At 40.0% G+C, this 21,545-nt stretch overlaps 1 long non-coding RNA gene across 1 annotated transcript; it reads left to right on the forward strand.

Moving 5' to 3' along the window:
- Positions 1–6,815: 6,815 nt before the first annotated feature.
- LOC142663911 (uncharacterized) lies at positions 6,816–20,494 on the forward strand. Its single transcript, XR_012851162.1, has 3 exons — positions 6,816–6,888; positions 13,985–14,023; positions 20,239–20,494. It is a non-coding gene; the product is annotated as an uncharacterized LOC142663911 (long non-coding RNA).
- The last annotated feature ends 1,051 nt before the right edge of the window (positions 20,495–21,545 follow it).

Here is a 21,545-nt window from a genome sequence, read left to right on the forward strand (position 1 = left end):
TGATGGTATCCATATTCTATATAGTTATATAGCTAGTGCTTGCTATTATTTGGATTTCAACATAATTTTTTTTAGATTTTCATACAAGGACAAGTTGAACAAACATTACCACAGTCCAAATGAGGCAAATATTTTTCAGTGTATATAAAAGTCATTATGGATACAAGCCTGGCATACTGTGCTCACTATTGTTAACAACGAACAATTACATTTTATTTTTTATTTAAGGGGATACAAAATTATAAGTAATAATTCATTTTCCAATATCATTATGTCATGCAAAACGACAACTTATGAACATGGATATTTTCCTCCAAATTAGGATATTTTTGTTACATTCTATATGGAATTTATTGACAACAATACTACAGAAATATGGCCTGCCTTATGAGTTAGTGTAAAGAGCCACTAACAAAGAGAATCTCTCGATCTGGTAGAACCAAAAATTCATTTGAATGGTCAGCATGTAATACTACATTTCACCTGCAGTGGTCGCTGCAGGGAAATGTGTGGCTGGCTGCAGCGTCCCCAGCAATGGCAGCTGCAAGACGCCGTCACATGGCTGTCTTCTATATAAAAAGGATTTTGCCTTCATGAGATAACCCCTTAAGGTCGCAGCTCTTTTGGGCCCTGGGGACACAGCGACCCCCTCCCTCTGTCTTACCGCTTAGATCCGTGGTCGTTATTGAACGTAGCATCTGGGGAATAAAATGTCTTGGGAACAGAGATCCTGATAAAACCCACAGCAAATGGCGCAGGCAGAGCTTCAGTGGCCATACCATCCCTGCACCGTACATTAACAGTGTTTGGTGCTAACTAGTTGGCACCATGTGGCGTATATTTATGGCACTGGATCTAAGGGGTAAACCATACATATCTTATGGCAGCTTTCTTCTAAGTATATTAAACTATTGTTTTATGTTTAATGAATTGTCCACTGAACAAAAATAAAACTGTATTTGCACTTTTCATTTGGTTTCCTGCATTACTGCATAACAGAAAACAAAATAAACGTTTTATGAACTGTACAATAGTCTTTTTTTTCTGCATTCCGTTGGTTTTGGAAAGCAGGTTGACATTGGTCAGATAAGGAAAATGTTGTGTAATGGGCCCATCTCTAGATTTTGAAACATATCTTCCTGAACAGTAGCCTTGTGTAACGTTGTGGTCGACAGCGGCCACATAGTGGGGTTTCTGAGAACACCAAATGAAATGTGCTCGTTCTGCACTTGTGCAATCCAGTCTTGCTATATTTCCTTTTCTTCACTTTTATCGTGTGTGTATTTTCTTTGCTTTCCACAGGTTCACCTTTGTCCCCTTTATCCTTTTCCTTAACTTGTGCCTATTTTACCTGGGTCTTTCCTCCAACCTCCTCTGTAGCCTGTTCCATTTTTCTCCTGGATTATCCTTTCTTTGTTGAAGTGCTCTCTCCTTGGTTTTAATTCTCCTGCTTTTCACATCCTATATTCATTTTGCGAACCCACTCGTTACTATGCCTCACTATAATTGCTTAATCATGTCCTAAATTTTCTAATCTGTATTAAACAGACATTTAAGCTTCCTCCCGATATAATAAATAAAAAAATAAAATATAATAAATAGTGTACATTCCTCCTAACATAGCTAAATACATGAAATACGCAAGTAGTAATGTCATCAATAATTTACACTTGTCACATCTTACCACTGGTACATCATCATTTGTTGTCTGATTCATACCGGTTTTATGCATCATACCGTATATATGAAATGAGAAGCATTCTGATTTAATTGCACTAGATGAGGCAAAGACAACTCAATTTGTAATGCAACTCGGGAACATGATATGGCAGCTAGCCATATAAAGTATCTATCCATTCCCCTTTATGTCATAGTACACTGTGATCACCCATTTGCCTTGTTGCCCTAAAACAGAACACATTGATCCTGTATGGTGGCACACAGAGTTACTGCAATTCCTTATTACAAAACCAAAGGCACTCTGCTCGCCAACCTATGGAGCCTCTGTGCGTCACTGTATTCTTCTTTAGAAGAAATGTCTTTACGGCAGAATATATATATGTATTCTGTCATGTTTTTCTCTATATTCCATTAGCAAAAAAAGAACCGGGGATTCCACTCCAAAAGGTGCCGATGACATCACTGTTTATATATGGACAGTGACATCAGGGGCCTCTCCAGGAGCGGAATCCACAGCCAGAGCGTCGGCAACACTTTTGCCGGGGATTCTGCTCCTGCAGGGGGCCCCTGACATCACTACAGTGCTGTCAGGGGATCCTTCTCGGAGTAGAATCCCCGGCTAGAGCGTTGGCGATGCTCTGGCCGGGGATTCCGCTCCTGGAGAGGCCCCTAACATCACTGTCCATATATGGACAGTGAAGTCATGGGCTCCCTCTAGGAACGGAATCCCCAGCCAGAGCGTTGGCGATGCTCTGGCCAAGGATTCCGCTCCTGGATGGTGCCCCTGACCTTATTATCCATATATGGACAGTGACGTCAAGGGCTCCTCCAGGAGCGCAATCCCCGGCCAAAACGTTGGCAACGCTCTGACCGGGGATTCTGCTCCAGGAGGAGCCCCTGATGTCACTGTCCATATTTGAACAGTGATGTTAGGGGCTTTGAGATGCCGGAATCCCCAGCCAGAGCGTCGGCAACGCTCTGGCTGGGGAATCCGCTCCAGGAGGAGCCCCTGATGTCACTGTCCATATATGGACATTGACGCCAAGGGTTTTCCTAAGACAGGAGTTCCCGGCCAGAGAGCTTGCATTGCTCTTGCCGGGGACTCCATAGTTGAAAGCCCAACATCACTGTCCATATATGGACAGTGAGGTCAAGGGCTTCCCCGGGCTCAGCGCTTAAAGTACTTTAAGTGCTGTGCCCAGGTAGTTCTCGACGTGTGGACAGTGAATGCTGAAGCAGGGAGTTGACGGTTCCTTGTTTCAGCATTTGGATTCAACTGTATCTGCGGCCTAAGGACGTAGATACAGTTGACACCGGGACATACCAGCGGCCGCCCAGGACAGCAGGACTACGCCCAGAACCCGGCGCTGTCCTGTTGAATGCGGGACAGTTGGGAGGAATGGACTTATAGCAGTCTAAGAGCACTATATTGCTGTTCAATACAACACAGATCCATAATACAACCGTATGGATGTATAAGGGTTTGTTCACACACAAACTCAAAAACGTCTCAAAATACGGAGCTGTTTTCAAGGGAAAACAGCTCCTGATTTTCAGACGTCTTTCATGCCACTCGCGATTTTCACAACCGTTTTTGGAGCTGTTTTCTATAGAGTCTATGAAAAACGGCTCCAAAAACGTCCCAAGAAGTGACATGCACTTCTTTTTCGCGGCCGTATTTTTCACGTTGCCGTTTTGAGAAACGGCCCCGTAAAAAAACGGCCCATCGGAAGAGAACGCAGTTTTTCCCATTGCAAACAATGGCCAGATGTTTTTAGGCGTTCTGCTTCTGAATTTTCGGCCGTTTACGGCCCGAAAAACGGCCGAAAATAGCCTGTGGGAACATACCCTAAAAAGTAATCCTAATATAAAGTGGAGCAGTTACCCAATCAGATTCCACATTTTATTTTTCCACGGAATGTTAGAAAATAAAATATATCTAATTGATTGCTATGGGTATCTGCTTCAAGGTTGAACTTCACTGTAATCAGTGCCCCCCTAGTGTGCATCATTAACAGCTTAGCCATAGTGAATAAGTCTCTACCAGTGTTTCAATGGCTGAAATCTTAAATCAGCCTTGGGGACATTATAAACCCCTTCCCAACCCCCCACCTTCTTTTGACGGAGGGCGGTGAAGGTTCCGATTCTACAGCAGCATCTTTTGACATCCCTGTAGAAAAGGCTTATGAGCGCTACAGTGAGCACTCTTGATTATTCTCATGTGTTGCCTAAAAGCAGCCTGTGTCATAGTGACATAGTATAATGTATTAGCATACAGGGGTATACTTATACATTATGAGTATAAAAAAACAGTTGTTAACAAGTTATCCCTTAATGGGATTTTAAAAAGAAAGTAAAATAAAAAAAATAAAAAATAAATGTCTATAAAAAAATCATTATTTAGTATCAAATTTATTTGATTGCCCATACGCATATTAGGTATCTACACGACCGTAATAACCTATAGAAGTAATGTAACAGGTTATTTAGCTTGAAACCTGAACTGTCTAAAAAAATAAACAAAACAAAAAAACATGCCGGAAATCGCTTTTTACTATATTCATGCAGCAAAAATAAATTATATAATTTACACAGTAATTTATTTGTACCATCAAACTGTGCAGGAAAAAAAACTGCAATTTCTTTCACATAAAACAAGGCCTTATGCAGCCATTTAAATAAAAAAATAAAAGTTATGGCTGCTAAAAGGCAAAAACAAAAAAATTTAGCTGGTCAATAGGGCCTTTTCGGGCCTCGTCATTAAGGGGTAAAAGCCACATAGTGAAAATGTCAATCTTGTTTTGTATATGCCCACCACAATGCTTGCATTACATCACCCGCGTGAATCAGACATCAAATCATCTCTTTTGCTTTTACTAAGGAACTGTACAGTTAACTACCAGAATAATAGAAAAGCGAACAAGTCAAGAAGCTCAGGAGCATTAACCAGAAAAGCTCTGCCATAAAAACAGACATTTTGGAAGTTGAGTGGGGGGGGGCACCATTGGCTTGGGGGGGGGGGTCACAATTTATGGATTCAAGAAAAAAAAAATACTTTCTGCCTTTATAATTCTTTGTACAGCCAATCGAGCATTGTGTCCAAGTGGCCGATAATGCTGAAGAGAAAAGCGACTAATGGAAAAAAACAGGTGATAAGCCTGTTCAAAAAATTATTTGTATTAGGAAATTTTATACATAGAAATTTCCTGATATTTTATTTTTAAAATGTACTTAAATGGGTTTAGGAAGCCAGTCCAATGATGAGCTGAACGCCACAGGTCCGGCGTCTAAAACCCTGGCCCATCAGCCGCTATCGCCAGGGGAAATTGCGGTCACCCATACATTTGAATGGCCTGTTCATGTTTTTCAGAAGGGACAACTGGAAATGGCAGACATTACAACTTTTATAGGGGTTTGACCTTTTTCCAGACTCTTGTAAAGGTAACTCTGCCTGGTTATGCACTTATAATTTGCATCCAATTTAGGTGTCAAGGAAAAAGAGGTAACATAAGGGCAGTAAAGAATCACTGCTTAAATAGGTATATTTGCTAAAAATAGAAAATCTCTATATGAATTCTAATGTCTTCCATTTTCGGTCATAAAAAAAACAAAACTAAAGGAAAAAAACAGATATGAAACATGACTTTAAAAACAAGATCAGAGGACCGTTTAGAATATTTATAGATTATTTTATTTAAAGAGGACCTGTCACCAGTTCAGTAAAGCCAAATTTCCTACCTCCTGTCATAGACGCTGTCACGCTAATGATATCAGTGTAATTTTTACCTCAATCAGTTTTCTACTTTCCGAGTTATGAGACATTTTCTTATTATGCTAATTAGTCTATAGTCTATACTAGCCAAAGGGGCGGTAACGCTAAGGTTTCACTGGGGGCGGTGTCTGTGTTAGCTGTATGATGTTGTCCTATCAGCGTCATACAGCTTCTCCCCTTCCCTCCACAGCGTGATCTCGCGATAGAAGCTGTAAAACAAATTCTGCACCAATGCTCTGCAAACCCATCAACAGAATATAGGCTGTATATTATATATTTCAAGGGGAATATATACTTTAAAGAGGATCTATCAGCTCTCATTACATATCTGTTTTGGTAAATACTTGTATTCCCCATAAAAATAATACTTCTAGAGCATTTTTAGACCTGTGAATTTTGCCTTTCCTCTGTTATTTCTCCTGGAAATGTATGAATAAATTGGTTCTACCATTACCCGTGTTAATGTGGCAATCAGAGCTGGCAGTGCCAGACTGTGTAGGAACACTGCCTATTGACAATGAAAATGGTAACGACCCATTGTCAATTCATGTATACATTTCCAGGAAGAATAACAGAGGGACTGCACAATGCAGAGTTGTAAGAAAAGGTGCTCCCACATTGTTATTTCATGGAGAATACAAGTATTTACTAAAACAGATATCAGAAGAGCTGACATGTCCTTTTCAATATTCACCTTTTTAAGCCCCCTATTAAACAGCACGTCACCTTAATGTCACCCATGTAGCTCTAACCTAACAAGGCAGACAACAGTACACATATGCCTGAATACTGTCATCATTCTTCATAGAAAACAATCCTTCATTTTACTGGATGGGATAGAAATTGTTGTATTTGCACAAGTCAGTTTTGTGCTGTTTTGTTTGCTGTGGTTTTGTATAACCACAGCTTTTTATATACAAGATTTTGCACAAATTGCATAACCTGTACATGTAAAAAGCACCTGTTTTTTAATGTGTACATTATAACTTTCAATTATGGATTATGTTTCAATTATTTTAGTAGTTAGCTGTACATAGTTTCTGATGGTGTATTTTCATCCGATGTGATATGAAACAATTGAAGAAAACAACAAAAAAAGTGCAAAATATACAAACTGACACAAAATCTCCCATTAGATCTACACTGGCATCATATCAAATTATGAGATCTACATTTTCATATAAACAGCATATAAAAAACACAACTGTATAGATCTCATTATTATTCAATACAATATATTCTATTTTAGTCTATATGTTCTGTACATAGTTCTATAAAACAACTTTGAAGTGGATTGGATGATCCTACAAGTCATTACATCTCTTGTTGAACTTAATTATTATTTGCAGGGGGAAAGGGGGAAGAAAGGCTCTAGGGGGCCTAAAGGGGATAAGGGAGACCAAGGAGCGCCTGGATTAGATGCACCCTGCCCATTGGTATGTTTGATTTTTACAATGTGTTTTATTTAGGATTTGAGGATGGGAAGAACAAAGGATGAATTGTAAATGAATATGCTTGTTTAATAGATGAAAGATTAATTGTATATAACTTTTCATGCTCTGTAATCCTAAGGTTTCTTTATTCAGGACCCTTCTTTATAATAAAGGCTTTAAGGAATATTCCTTCCAGGTACCATGAAGATGAATGCATTTTACTACTTAGTGTTGGTATCACTTCTTCCCTTCTTCAATACGATCACCATCAGTTGGTATTATATCCAGAAATGGCAAAGCTGCTGGACACAACAATTGGATTTAATATTTAGGCAAGTCATTAGACAGTCCCAGGTGTCAGTCCATTACATAACATTTGACACATATAGATTATTCACTTTACAATATTATTGTGATATTACATTTCCTACCATGGACATCTATTATAACGTTCTTTGGTGCATAGAAGGATTGGTTGGCTTTTGCATTAAACAGAAGGTCCCACCTATGTCATTACCAAAGGCAAAACTTTTGCATCTTCTCTTTCTGGTGGGTAAAACGAAATTACTATTTCTAGAAATCTATTTCAGTTGATTAAATCCCAGTTTAGTGTCCTACAGCTATGCCCTCATACAAGCTGCTGCTATTAGAATGGAAGTGTATGACATCCCATGGTATAATAAAAATAGTTTCTATGAACAGGGACAACGAGGTGTAAAAGGAGAAATTGGTGATCCGGGGATACCAGGGCTGGATGGGCTGGATGCCCCTTGCCCATTGGTATGGCTTTAACAACCCTTTTTCCTGCATGTTGCATACTGTCCTTTATTTAATGTCCTCTGCATGGTTACATTAACATGCATCGCCTCCTTGTCCTAATCCATCAACCTTGTTCTGATTTTGATACTCATGATTCCCAAGTAGAAATCCTCTTTAAAAGTGCAGTTTTTCATCATTTGTAAAATTGACCTACTACGGTCATTTAACATAAAAGGGCTAATCGGTTTTATCCCTTTGGTCTCTCAAATGTAAGTCTCCAAGGTGTACACAATAGATATTTAACACCAATTACAGAACTGCAGTATGTAACTGGGCTATACAGAAGTTGCAAAAATTATGCCCCCTTCTCTGTCATCACTTCCTGCACTTCAGCTATTGGTTGAAGCTGCATCTCACAGACTTCCTTCTCTTCCCGCCCCCTGAATTCAAACTGTGCATAACTATGATAATACTGAGAGCTCTATGCTCCTTTCAGATAATTTCCTCTGCTTTTTGCTCCAAATGCAGGAGGAAGCAGCTAAACTGGACCAGTATTACATGCAAAGTGCATGCAGGGAAGGGGAAGAGCAGTAAGTCAGTGAGGTATAGCTTCAGCCAATAGCTGCAGAGCACAGAGTGATTTCAGAGAATGGGGCGTCATTTTGGCAACTTCCCCTGTACATCCCAGTAGCATGTAACAGTAGCGTCATTGCTTGTAAGGAGGTATAATGTACACAGCAACTTGGAAACTTGCATTTGGGGACTAGAGTAGAATTATTAGCCCTGGTATGTTACATCACACTCTATTCACGCAGTTCAATTTACGAAATATGAACATTTGCCTGAAGTTTCACTTTTAACTAGAAACAAACAAAATAATTAAACTTAATTTCTCTATCTAACCATGATTAATTTCCTTTTACTTTATCTGTATATTTTAGCCTAATGGAAAAATTACCATTGTTGAAAAATATGGATAATTGTGATTTAATTGTCCTATAATTTGAATAAAACATGAAGGCCTATTTTATTATGAAGGACGAACCATTTTATCTACGTTGTGGTTCATTAAGATGTGAAGTATTGTGCAGTAAACTGAAATGTTAAACAGCCTCAGATTATTGTAAATTAAAATAATATTTCATTAGGATGTAAGTGACCTATACATGTAAAATACAAGAGGAGGTCAATTCTGAAAGAGTCAACTGCAAAAGAGCTGTCAATTTTTTCCTTGAATCTGCATTACATTTCCTTGTAGCCCTGTATAACAGTATTAGGCAACACCCTTGTCTCATACAGTAAAAAATAATTTTTCACTCCCTTCTTTTCCTAATGAGCACTTTCCAGATTTTTTCTTCTGACCAATTTAACAATCTCAACTTTCCTTTTCTCCTGAAACCATAATTAATACTCTGCTATCCCATAATCTACTTCTAGAAAGCAAATACCTTAACCAGTATTTTACTATAGTGGTTAGTATTATTTTGTAAAAAAAAGTGGCTTATTTGGCATACAAACCTTATAGATTGAAATACACAACACACCCTTCAATAAATAACTTCAAGGGATAAAGATGATCAGTAAACATTTCCTGATTTATACCTTAGTGATTCATAGTGTTTTATGGCTTTTCACCTGATTGGTAAACTCACAGCCTTCTGTAACTGTTGCTAGATACATTTAAATCCCTTTAAAGCTGATGTTTACCTGTTAATACAATGTCCTTTTTGAATAAAAAATTCTGTACTCATTTTCATCATATATCTTTATAGAGGTCAGAGCCCCAGTTTTTGTGATATGGAGCTCCTAAAGTCCTGTATGAGCATATAGTAAAAGGGGTTGTCCCAGAATTAAAAATTGTCACCTACCCACAGGATAGGTGATAATTGTGTGATTGCTGGTTCCCCACCACTGGGACCTCGACAGACCGAGAGCCGCATGTTCCTCCTCAATGCTCATCCGCAGTGAGGAGGAGCTTGACCATAGTGGGGATCGAGCATGCGCCTGCCGCTCCATTTAATGTCTCTAAAAATGACAGAAAAAACCCAGCGCTGTACTCACCTATTTCCATCAGTCCCATAGACTTTGACTGGAGCTGCAACGCGCATACTCGATCGCCGCTCTTTTCAATGTCCTTCTCAGTGCAGTCGAGCAGTGAGGAGGAACAGGGGGTTCGTGACCCGGATTCTTTCAATGAGTGGGTGTCTCAGCAGTGGGGCGGTGATAAGACAATTATCACCTATCCTATGAGTAGGTAATATTTTTTGAGTCTAGGAATACCCCTTTAAGTTATAAAATGTTTACTTTTTTCGGCCTCCGCTAGAAGACAACTGGGATCTTTCTGCATACTGTCTTACTGATGAGTTTCTTGTATAGCACTTTGCACTATGCTCCATTGCACCCTCTAGTGGCTGCTACAGGAAGACTGCATGTTATCTTTTAGATCTGTGTTTCTGCAGGGGATTTGGAGCTCTGTGTTAGAAAAATACAGAGCTCCGACTGCTATGAAGATATATTGTTAATCTACACAGAATCTTTGACCCATTTAAATGAATTAAAAATAGTGTTATGTGGTGGACATTCACTTTATGTCTGCAGCAGACTATGTCAAATGTATCCCCAGAAGTAATATTACTCCTGCTGTATTGGCGGCTTGAGTTTCAAGATTTTCCTGAATGTAACTGTTGGATAAAGATACAGTAAGAATTAAAGGGGTTTTCCCATGAGAGACATTTATGACATATCCACAGGACTGGGCCCCCTAAACCCTGTTCTAGCTTTGTCTGATCTCGCTTACTCCCGGGATCTTCCTGGTTACATGGTCGGAAGTTACAAAAACAGCATAGCTCGCTGAACTATGCTGTTTCCGTAACTCCCATAGTAGTGAATGGCTGTTTCCGTAACTTCCATTCAGTTCTATGGGACTTACGGAAACAGCATAGCCCAGCGAGCTACACTGTATCCCCATTCTGGAGATAGGTGCGGGTCCCAGAGGTGGGACCCGCATTTATCTGACGTTTATTACATATCCTGTGGATATGTTGTATAAAGAAATTTCCACAGAACCCACTGTTAGGAACTCCCCATTCAAAAGCAAATGGGATGCAAATTCCATATCCAGAAATCCCGTCCGGACATTCCTTAACTGATGCAAAAACTTTAGAACAGCAACCGTATGGCAAAAAATAGTAGTGTTTACTAACACATCAAAAAAATATTAATGACAAAGGCTACGTTTCGACCCCGCTGGAGTCTTTTTCAAACATGCTGGTGTGTTTGGGGGTGGCTAATTCTCATGTAATCTCAGTGCCATTCAATAGCCTATGTGGACTACTTTTAGAAAGGAAAGTGTTCTCACAATTTCATACTAATAACAGGTTACATTTTATTTTGTTTTATTAGTTGTTACCAATAAAGTAGGACTAAACTCCATTATATATTAAAACGTATTTATTGAACATAAGTGTATACCTATAATTTATACTTTTCCAAAGGGTTTTTCAGCTTTGAATATTGCACTGCCTCACTATAACAGAATTATGAGGGGTATATTTACTAGAATGTGTGTGTGTGTGTGTGTGCGTGCGTGTGTGCGTGCGTGCGTGCGTTTGTTTTATATCACTTATGTTTTTGTGTTTGTTACACATTCATCTTCAAACAAAAAGTACATTGATTTTTATTTCCTTACCTATTTGAAGAGTTATTTCCTTAGCAATTTTAAATGGGTTGTCTAGGTTTAGAAAAACATGGCCAATTTCTTCCAAAAACAGCGCAGATACTGTCCATGGATTGTCTGGTGTTGCAGCTCAGCCCCATTGAAGGGAATGGAACTGAGCTGCATTACCACACACAAATTGTGGACAGGTAGGGTGCTGTTTTTGGAAGAAAGCAGATAGTCTGCCTCTTTTATATACAGGTGTAGCAATCCTTAGAGGGCAACTAAACGTTTGACAAACTTCTGACATGTCATAGAGCCATGTCAGAAGTTTCGATCGGTGGGGGTCCGAGCACTGAGACCCCCACCAATTGCTCAAATGAAGTGGCAGAAGCGCTCATGTGAGCGATTAGCCGCTTTGCGTCTGTTCGGCTTTTTCCAGGGAAATCAATGTATCGGAGTATGGGCTCAATAGAAAGTCTATGAATCCGTACAACAATACATCGGCTTTCCGGAAAAAGCCGAACAGAAACGAAGCTGCTGAGTGCTCACATGAGCGCTTCTGCCGCTTTGTTTAAGCGATTGGTGGGGGTCTCAGTGCTTGGACCCCCACCAATCAAAACCTCTGATATGTCACTATGACATGTCAGAAGTTTGTCAAACGTTTAGTTACACTTTAACTTGCTGCAGAATGATAACTTATCACTTAAGCCATTGAAAACCATTACAAAAAGGCAAGTTATACTTCTTGCCACTGTGTATTTAATGCATTGAAAGTCAAGTTAAAGATCACTACATCCGTAACGCAATAGAGAACGGCAGCACTCAAAAATACTGAAAAATACTTAATTTTTTTACCCATGTTGCAATGCTGCAGAAAAAGCAATGCGTATACAGATCCAAAGAGCTTGCTCTTTTCTTATTGTATCACATTATAAAATACTTAATCAGCGAATATGTCTGGTTATAATGCAAAAAAAATGGAAAATATAGTGACATGCATTTCTACCAGAAATAGTAAAAGATTAATTACTAGGGACTGATTCTTGTGCATGATTCTTGTTTTGCAACTATAACAGGATTGTCGAAATTGCAAGCAGTTGCATGAGCAATCCTAGCTTCAGTACAAAAAGTCTGAAAAAGGCTTATGTGACTATTTGTGCTCCAAAAACTTGCAGGAATGTAATGTGACCATCACAAATGAATATCTAAATTGCCCCTCATACCAAGAAAGAAGTACCTTGCAGAATAAGATATATTATAAAGAGCATGTGAGAGGTCTATACAGCTTCCAGAAGTTTCTGTGCCTGTATACTGTGCCTGGCATACAGTTAATTCCCAGCTCAGTGGTATCCATACATTTTGACCCCTTTTATTATGGGCAGCTGTGTCATGTGATCTCAGTCTGACCACCAATATAGACCATGCTCTCATGTGTAGACAGGGGGTAATTTCTCCTGTGCGAACTACAGGATTTACATAATCACCAATCAAACCCCTACTGGTAGCTCTAAGACCTCTTCTATCCCCACCCAACTCCCCCCTCCTTGTTCCTCTCTATGTCCCCATGCATATAGTGCTGCTGAAGAGATTATTTCTGCCTTATTTAAGGGATCATAAGTGCAGTGATATAATAAGTGAGTCCATACAATGATAAACTGCAGTTATAAACCTCCCCTGACTCACACTGGCTGTCTGTACTATCTGTGTGTGCAGAGTCCAGTGGAATTATATAAGATGCTGCTCCTCACTGCCTCCTATGTAAAAACTGACACAAGCAGGAGACAAGATGAGCTGCATCACAATGAATACACTGAGACTCTGCAGTGTAAAGACTTAGAAGTTCTATGTCTGTGATTTATCACCTGCTGCACTTAGATATGACTCAGAGCAGATCAAGTTCAGTATGATGAGACTCTGCCCCTGAAAAGCCGGAAGCATCATGGGAAATGTAGGCTGCATTAGGGGAACCATATCAGAGCTTAAGAAGGAACCAAGATGGCAGACAATCCATAAATGGCATATTAACTTAAAAGGGTATACACAAGGCATACACAGGAGCCTCTATATTATTCTTTAATACAAGCCTATTCTGCACTATATAGACAAAAAAAAAAAATCCTGGAGTGCTTCCTTAATATCTAAAAGGGCAGATCCTCCATAAAAGTGTAGGGGTTACCTTCTTTTATTTTATATTTTGCTTTATATAGGAAATTAGCTCGCTTAATTCTCACCCACTACCCTCTGTCCCACCACCTGGCAAAAACCCTGGTCTCCTAACCATGCAGTTTTTAGAAAATGATATAACTGTGATTTTTATGTGATTGGTTAAAAATCATGTCAAATCAAGTAAAACTAGGACTCCTTGATGCTTAGCATTCTGGATAGCCTTATCTGCATAGGGTGCAAGATTAATGTCATGGAGACAAGTTTCCATGTAGAAATAGAAAAAGGTAACTCCTGCAAGTGTATGGGGGATTTGTCCACTCCCTTATATTTTTTCTGTAGAGAATAAAATAGTAAAAGGTCCTTATGATAACACAAAGAATTTTGTAAAGAGGAAAATGGATGGATCACTGTAAAAAGTATGCTTATTGATATGTGAATTGTATTTTACTGCATGTTTTGACTGACCTCAATAGGTCATTTACATATAAAATAATATCAAATGATTCGTATCTATAGGGAGAAGATGGTTTACCAGTTCAAGGCTGCTGGAATAAGGTAACACTAGTGGCAGTGTTTAGACTATATCTGTATCTATGTTCACCTTTCAATACTAAAATACAGTATAAAGAGGCTCTGTCACCAGTTTCATACTTCCCTATCCCCTACCTAATCAAATAGGCGCGGTGTTGTAGATAACTACTGTGTTGTTTTATGGGGTTTTTTAAAAACTTTTATTAGTGACAAAGTTCTGTTAATTTTAACATTTATGCTAATTTTTTGTAAAAGCCTAACTGGGCGTTTTTTTTACTTTAACCAAGTGGGCATTGTAAAGAAAAGTGTATGACGCTGACCAATTTGCGTCACACACTTCTCTTCATTCATGTCCAGCTTTAGTCACAGCACGACGTGATCTTGTGAGATCATGCTGTGACGTGACTTCCTCCCGCAGGTCCGTAACCGGAGTGACGGGAGAATGACCAGACATCGCCTCAGGAGGCGGCTGGAGGTGTTGTCTGGTCATTCTCCCGTTGTTCAGGGATGGAACTGCGGGAGTAAGTGAAGGATCAGCGTGATCTCGCGAGATCACGTCGTGCTGTGACTAAAGCTGGACATGAATGAAGAGAGGTGTGTGACGATAATTGGTCAGCGTCATACACTTTTCTTTACAACACCCACTTGGTTAAAGTAAAAAAAACACCCAGTTGGGCTTTTAAAAAAAAATAGCATAAATGTTAAAATTAACATAACTTTGTCACTAATAAATGGTTTGTTTTTTTTAGAAAAAAACAACAACACAGTAGTTATCTACAACACCGCGCCTATTAGATTATGTAGGGGATAGGGAAGTATGAAACTGGCGACAGAGTCTCTTTAAACATATTCTGAACAAAAGGTTAAGAAACATACATGTCGTCCGGTCCCTGAGTTCCGCTATGTATTAAAGCCTGGAGCTACATTTACAATTCTACTGATTGTTATTGAAAATAGTCAACAATCTCCCCTCCAGCGGGCAGAATGTAAAACTGACTTACATGTGAGGGCTCGAACCATTGCTCCCAAGTGCCCCTATACCTGCTAGGAACATCGTTATCTTCACGTTGGCATCAGCACATTAGGCCCATAATGCTTGGAAATGATGTACATAATCTACATACTAGTGGTCTAATTATTATTAAGAATTACATCATGCCCTGTGGTTCATAAGAGTACATTGGGCTAGCAAGGAAAGGTGGATGATTTTCACTTTGATACAAGCAGAATTGTGAATGCAGCTCTGGACTATAGTACAGGCTGTCACTGATTAACAGTGAACTGTAAAATAAAGTATTTGTAAAGCTACAGTATATATACATAGTTAAAGTTTTCAAAGTGATCCTACGCTTCCATTGCCTTGTTTGTAGCACTAACAGGGGTCGGTTCACAGTGTCACGTCAGTGTCACGTTGCAGTTATTTTTAATTTGTATATAAATCCGTTTTCAGTTTCCCAGTTGCGCTCTAAGTTTTGACATACTACTTGCAATTGTGTATTTTACACAGATCTGCATGCAGCATGCAGTGTATTATGCATGGATAATTATTATAGTGCGTTTTATTCACATATAATTCTTTACCATGTTATATTGTATCTGATGTGGTGTTTTAGGGACAGGCAGAAGTAAATGGCCCGTGGTTCCGAATTTTTAGAGTTCTCACCCCACTGTCTATTATCCAGCTATGGCCTGTCAAAAATGTGGGACATGGGTATATCTACCAAAGAGATAGCTGCTGTGGGTCTTCATAGCCAGCATGACCTCATACTCCACACTGCAATGGTGCATGATCTTAAGAGTGGTAAATAACACAATGACCTTAAAGGGGGTCTCTATTTTGATCCGAAACTCAACTTAGACCAATCTTACACCATCCTTTGGGGCATACAGTTGAGGCATGTCTTTTCTAGGGAAAAAAACGTATGTTCAACTATATGCATCACACATTTGCAACTGCATGCCATACAGACACACATGACTGCCATTATATTTAAAAAAAACACGAGAAAACAACATGTACCATAGCTAATATGTTGTTTTGAATTATTGAATAGCATGGCAGTGCAGATTATGCCAGAGATGTGCTGCCGACAATGATGATTTTTAATTCTGCATAAAAGAGCAGTTTAGCCGATGAACGAGCGCTTGCACGTTCATCGGCTGATCGTTGCTTTTATTATACAGGGCAATGATCAGGAACAAGCGTTCATATGCACACGCGTTTGTCCGTTCATTGGCCCATGTAATAGGGCCTTAAGGGTCCTATTAGGGCTCGTCCACACGCTCCGGAATTGCAGCGTTTTTTCCGGCCGGAAAAAACGCAGCAGAATACAGTAGCAGCATAGTGGATGAGACTCTCAAAATAACAACTCTCATCCACATGCTGCGTAAAATTTGACCTGCGGTGCGTAATTTTCAGACCGCAGCATATGAATTCCTGCTACAGAAAGTGTGCCGAATAGCTGCGTTTTCATAGGAGATGTCTCCATCTCCTAACATTGGGAAAAACGCAGCAATTTACGCACCATTTTCTGCTGCAAAAAACACAGGAAATGGTGTGTTTTGCCGCAGCGGAAAGCCTTTGACTTTCAACGGAATTGCTACAGAAATTTTCTGCAGCAATTCCGTTGTGTGTGGACATGCCCTTACACTGCCAGATATGGGCCGTGTAAATTACCGCCGATCAATGAGAGCAATGCTTGGTTAAGTATAGGGAGGAGTAATCGTTACTACGATCACTCAGCCCCATATATTTCCATCATTTCGACAACAATATTTTTTAATGCTGCATAAACTATATGATCAGCCGATGAACGAGTGTTTGCAATGATCAGGAATGACATCTGGTCTATGTTGCTTGATAACCATAGACTTTTCACAAGCTTGTCAGTACATTCATCCCATTAGACTCAATGAAACTAACAGTTAATGTTGCGTTCTTGGAGTGATTTCTGAACAGCATTTACAGGAGTTGTCTGAGGTAAGAAACAGGGGTCTCCTTTTCACCACGCTTGTCCATGGGCTGTGTCTAGTTTTGCAACTCAGTCAGGGGCATAGCTATAAAGGCTCATAGGCCCCGATGCAAAAGTTTTTCTTGGGCCCCCCCAAATTCTCCTCATGGCCGATGGCTTGGCAGCTTTCAACTGCATCGTTGGGTCTCCTAAGTGACCCATCGATGCAGCACTAGCAGCCAGGAGCGTTGCTAAAGTTTTAAAACATCAGGGGCAATAGCCCCAATGCATATACCCTCCAAAAAAAGTGTGTGTGTGTGTGTGTGTGTGTGTGTGTGTATGTATATATATATATATATATATATATATATATATATATATATATATATATATATATATATGGGCAGCATATCTATAGGACTACGGCCTCTATAGCAATGTTACTGGGTAGGATTACACAAAGCGGCTCAGCAGACAGTATTACATACGATAGGATTAGATACATGGCTCAAAAGACTGTATCACACATGATAGTTTTACATACAGGACCCAGCAGACAGTATCACACATAATAGGCTTAGCTACAGGGCCCAGCAGACAGTATCACACATAATAGGCTTGGCTACAGGACCCAGCAGACAGTATCACACATGATATGCTTAGCTACAGGGCCCAGCAGACAGTATCACACATAATAGGCTTAGCTACAGGACCCAGCAGACAGTATCACACATGATATGCTTAGCTACAGGGCCCAGCAGACAGTATCACACATAATAGGCTTAGCTACAGGACCCAGCAGACAGTATCACACATGATAGGCTTAGCTGCAGAGCCCAACAGACAGTATCACACATGATAGGCTTAGCTACAGGGCTCAGCCGACAGTATCACACATGGTAGGCTTAGCTACAGGGCCCAGCAGACAGTATCACACATAATAGGCTTAGCTACAGGGCCCAGCAGACAGTATCACACATAATATGCTTAGCTACAGGGCCCAACAGACAGTATCACACATAATAGGCTTAGCTACAGGGCCCAGCGGACAGTATGACACATAATAGGCCAATGAACTGAGGTAATGGCACCAATGGAAACAACCAGTGCCTGACGGAACCCATTGACTTTAATGGGTTCCGTCGAGTTTCCGTCGGGGTGTCCGTGGTTTTATCGTAAACAATAGCGCAGCTATAGTTTCCAGTATTTTCGGCAGAATCTGCAACGGAGGCCCTTAATGGTGCCCGCAACGCAGATGTGAATTAGGCCTGGGAGCCTATGGGTGACGGATGCCACTGTATGGCATTCATCACAGGTATACATTAAACGTATACCTCCGGGAACTCCCAACATCACTGTCCATATATGGACAGTGTCGTCAGGAGCAGTTCTGGATTCCCCAGGCAGAGCGCTAGTGACTAGTGGCAAATTAGGGCCTGGATACAGGGCCCAGTAGACAGTATCACACATGGTACACTTAGATAAAGGGCCCAGCAGACAGTATCACACATGGTAAGCTTAGATAAAGGGCCCAGCAGACAGTATCACACATGGTAAGCTTAGATAGTGCCCTGTAGACAGTATCACACATGGTAAGCTTAGATACAGGGCCCAGCAGAGAGTATCACACATGGTAAGCTTAGATAATGGGCCCAGCAGACAGTATCACACATTGTAAGCTTAGATAAAGTGCCCAGCAGACAGTATCACACATGGTACACTTAGATAAAGGGCCCAGCAGACAGTATCACACATGGTAAGCTTAGATAAAGTGCCCAGCAGACAGCATCACACATGGTAAGCTTAGATAAAGTGCCCAGAAGACATTATCACACATGGTAAGCTTAGATACAGGACCCAGCAGACAGTATCACACATGGTAAGCTTAGATAGGGGGCCCAGCAGACAGTATCACCCCATGTGTGATACTTACAAAATTAGCAGAATGCTTAGCTGCTCAAACGACCCAAATGGGTCCACAAATGAGTCTACAAATTTAGTCCAATGATCCTGGTGGTGTCCTCCTCTAATCCACCTTAAGGGAAGGTTACAGCACAATAAAACTGGTGCAGCAGATGTCAGTGCTGGCTGGACTCATTAATTCCATGGCCGTCCCGGGGTCTTTCAGATTTTAAAATGAGCCTACTACAGGGGAATGACACATAGATTAGCACCGCCAGTAAATTGTGATAAAAAAACAAGTTTATTGCTACTCACAAACAGAGCTTTTAAAAACAGCATATAAAAGACAAGGCACGTCAAGTTAGCTCGACCCAGGGTTTCACCGTGTCGGCTTCTTCCGGGACTGGGCCCTGCATCTAAGCCTACCGCATGGTAGGCTTAGATACAGGGCCCATCTGTGATACTGTCCTCTGGGTCCTGTAGCTAAGCCTACCACAAGGTAGGCTTAGATACAGAGTCCATGTGTGATACTGTCTGCTGGGCCCTGTATCTAAGCCTACCACATGGTGGGCTTAGATACAAGGCCCATGCGTGATACTGTCTTCTGGGTCGTGTATCTAAGACTACGACAAGGTAGACTTAGATACAGGGCCCATGTGTGATACTGTCTGCTGGACCTGTATCTAAGCCTACCACACGGTAGGCTTAGATACAGGGCCCCAGAACCAGAAATCTTATACTTACCCTCTTCTTCGACTTCGGGTGCAGCGCAGGTCTTGACACCATTTAGCGTCATGACGTTGTGCTCGGCGCATGTATCGTCGTGACATCATGACATCCTCATGCTAAAGATGTCCGGACCAGTGCTGCGCTCAGAGCGAGAAGGGTAGGTATACTGTCACTATAGTAACAGGGGCCCATGTAGTTTATTACATAGGGCCCAGTTACTATAGTAACTGTAAAATAGGTGTGATGCGGGGGGATGTGGTGCCCCTTGGCTTCAGGGCCGGTCACAATTGCGACCGCTGCAGCCCCTATAGCTATGCCACTGAACCATGTCCTGTTGAAGTGAATGGAGCTTTGCTACAATGCAAGACACAGTCTATGGAAAGTAGTGGCGCTGTTTGGGGCTGACCTTCATCACCAGACAGAGCCCGTGGACAAGAATGGTCCTGTTTCTGGGGAAAAAATACCCTTTATTAAAATATCAGACAATCTCTTTAAAGTTCTTCATAACTTGTGCTATCAACTCTTAATAGCTTACGTTGTTGATTAGTTTAGTCCATAAACCTTTACCCATACGTTAATATGTTATTACTATCTCCTTGAACTCAACACCAAGTACTAAGATTTCAGATTAACCCAAGATTATGTTTTCTTTTGCAGTGATCGTTCTAACCTGGGACTGTCCTGTGTGTCTGTACATAGAATATTTATTTTTATACAGTGTTCCGTAGAATAAAAGGCATATCCATATGCATTTTGTACAGAAATACTAAAATAGATTTTCTCATTCTTTTAAGCATTCGTGTATATTGTTTGTTTTTTGCTTTTCTAATATTTGTGAAGAAATGCTGCTGTATTTGCATGATATTTGTGCACATTTATTAAATAATTGCTTTTGTTAAGTTATTATACTTTGGTGCCAAAAGTACATCAGAGAAATGATGGTCGTTTTCCTGAGTATGATGGTTAATGAAAAATAAAGTAAACTGATGAATGAAACATTCAACAACCTTTGCTACTCTGTATCTATTAACATTGCAGCGTTCCATATGCCCTTTTTTTTAGGGGGAGAGCTTATTTGAAAGATCTTCTCTTTTATGTTGTTACTGAGAACAAACATGGTATCATTTGTAAGATGAACATACCATGTAGTAAATGAAATCCATCTGTCATGGAGATGGTGTGGAATGTGCATTACTCTCAGGTCTTTGGGAGGACTAAGGTTCTGAATTTCTTTTACAAATGAGTCCTTGCTTGGTGCTTTTGTATTATCATTTTTGCTTCTATTGCATGATTGTGCCATATATTGATGTATTCCAAATATCCATCCATTCATTTGTCCTGTTCAAAGCAGCTCTGACAATGTGATTACCAGTTATATAAGGAACTGCAAGCTACATTATAATTGAGAAGAAATTCTTCTCATACACAATTTAGTCATTCTTGAAGAGGAAACTTCACTCGTTTGTATATCTGTTTACAATAATGAAGAAAATCCTTCCCGTATGGAATGTAAAACCATGAGATATACAAGTATCCTCTATAAAGCTAGTGTTGGAAGTCTTAGATTCTTTAGCATCAACATAATATACATAAGTTTTATGCATTTAATTGAAAGATTTAACATTTTTGACTTGAAACCCATTATGCATTCTATGTAAAAAGTAAATCTAAGTTTAATATAAATTCAATATAAGGGAACATTTTACCTATGCAATGAAAATTAGGTTGTCATAGTATAAAGTAACTTAAAATAATGAGCAGCATCTTACAGACTGTAGAGTGATCCTGCCATAAAATTAGAAAACAAAATCTCAAATGTTAATATTAAAAAAAAATGTAAAATAATATTGCACTAAACTGGTTGCAGCTCAGAAGGAAGTGGCTCCAAGTTTTACTCTAGCTTGGTATAGAACATTGTCAGTGCTCCTGTCCTTACCAAAGCCTAATCATGAAAGCACCTTTAT

The sequence above is a fragment of the Rhinoderma darwinii genome, chromosome 11 (assembly GCF_050947455.1).
Source record: "Rhinoderma darwinii isolate aRhiDar2 chromosome 11, aRhiDar2.hap1, whole genome shotgun sequence".
Lineage (NCBI taxonomy): Eukaryota > Metazoa > Chordata > Amphibia > Anura > Rhinodermatidae > Rhinoderma > Rhinoderma darwinii.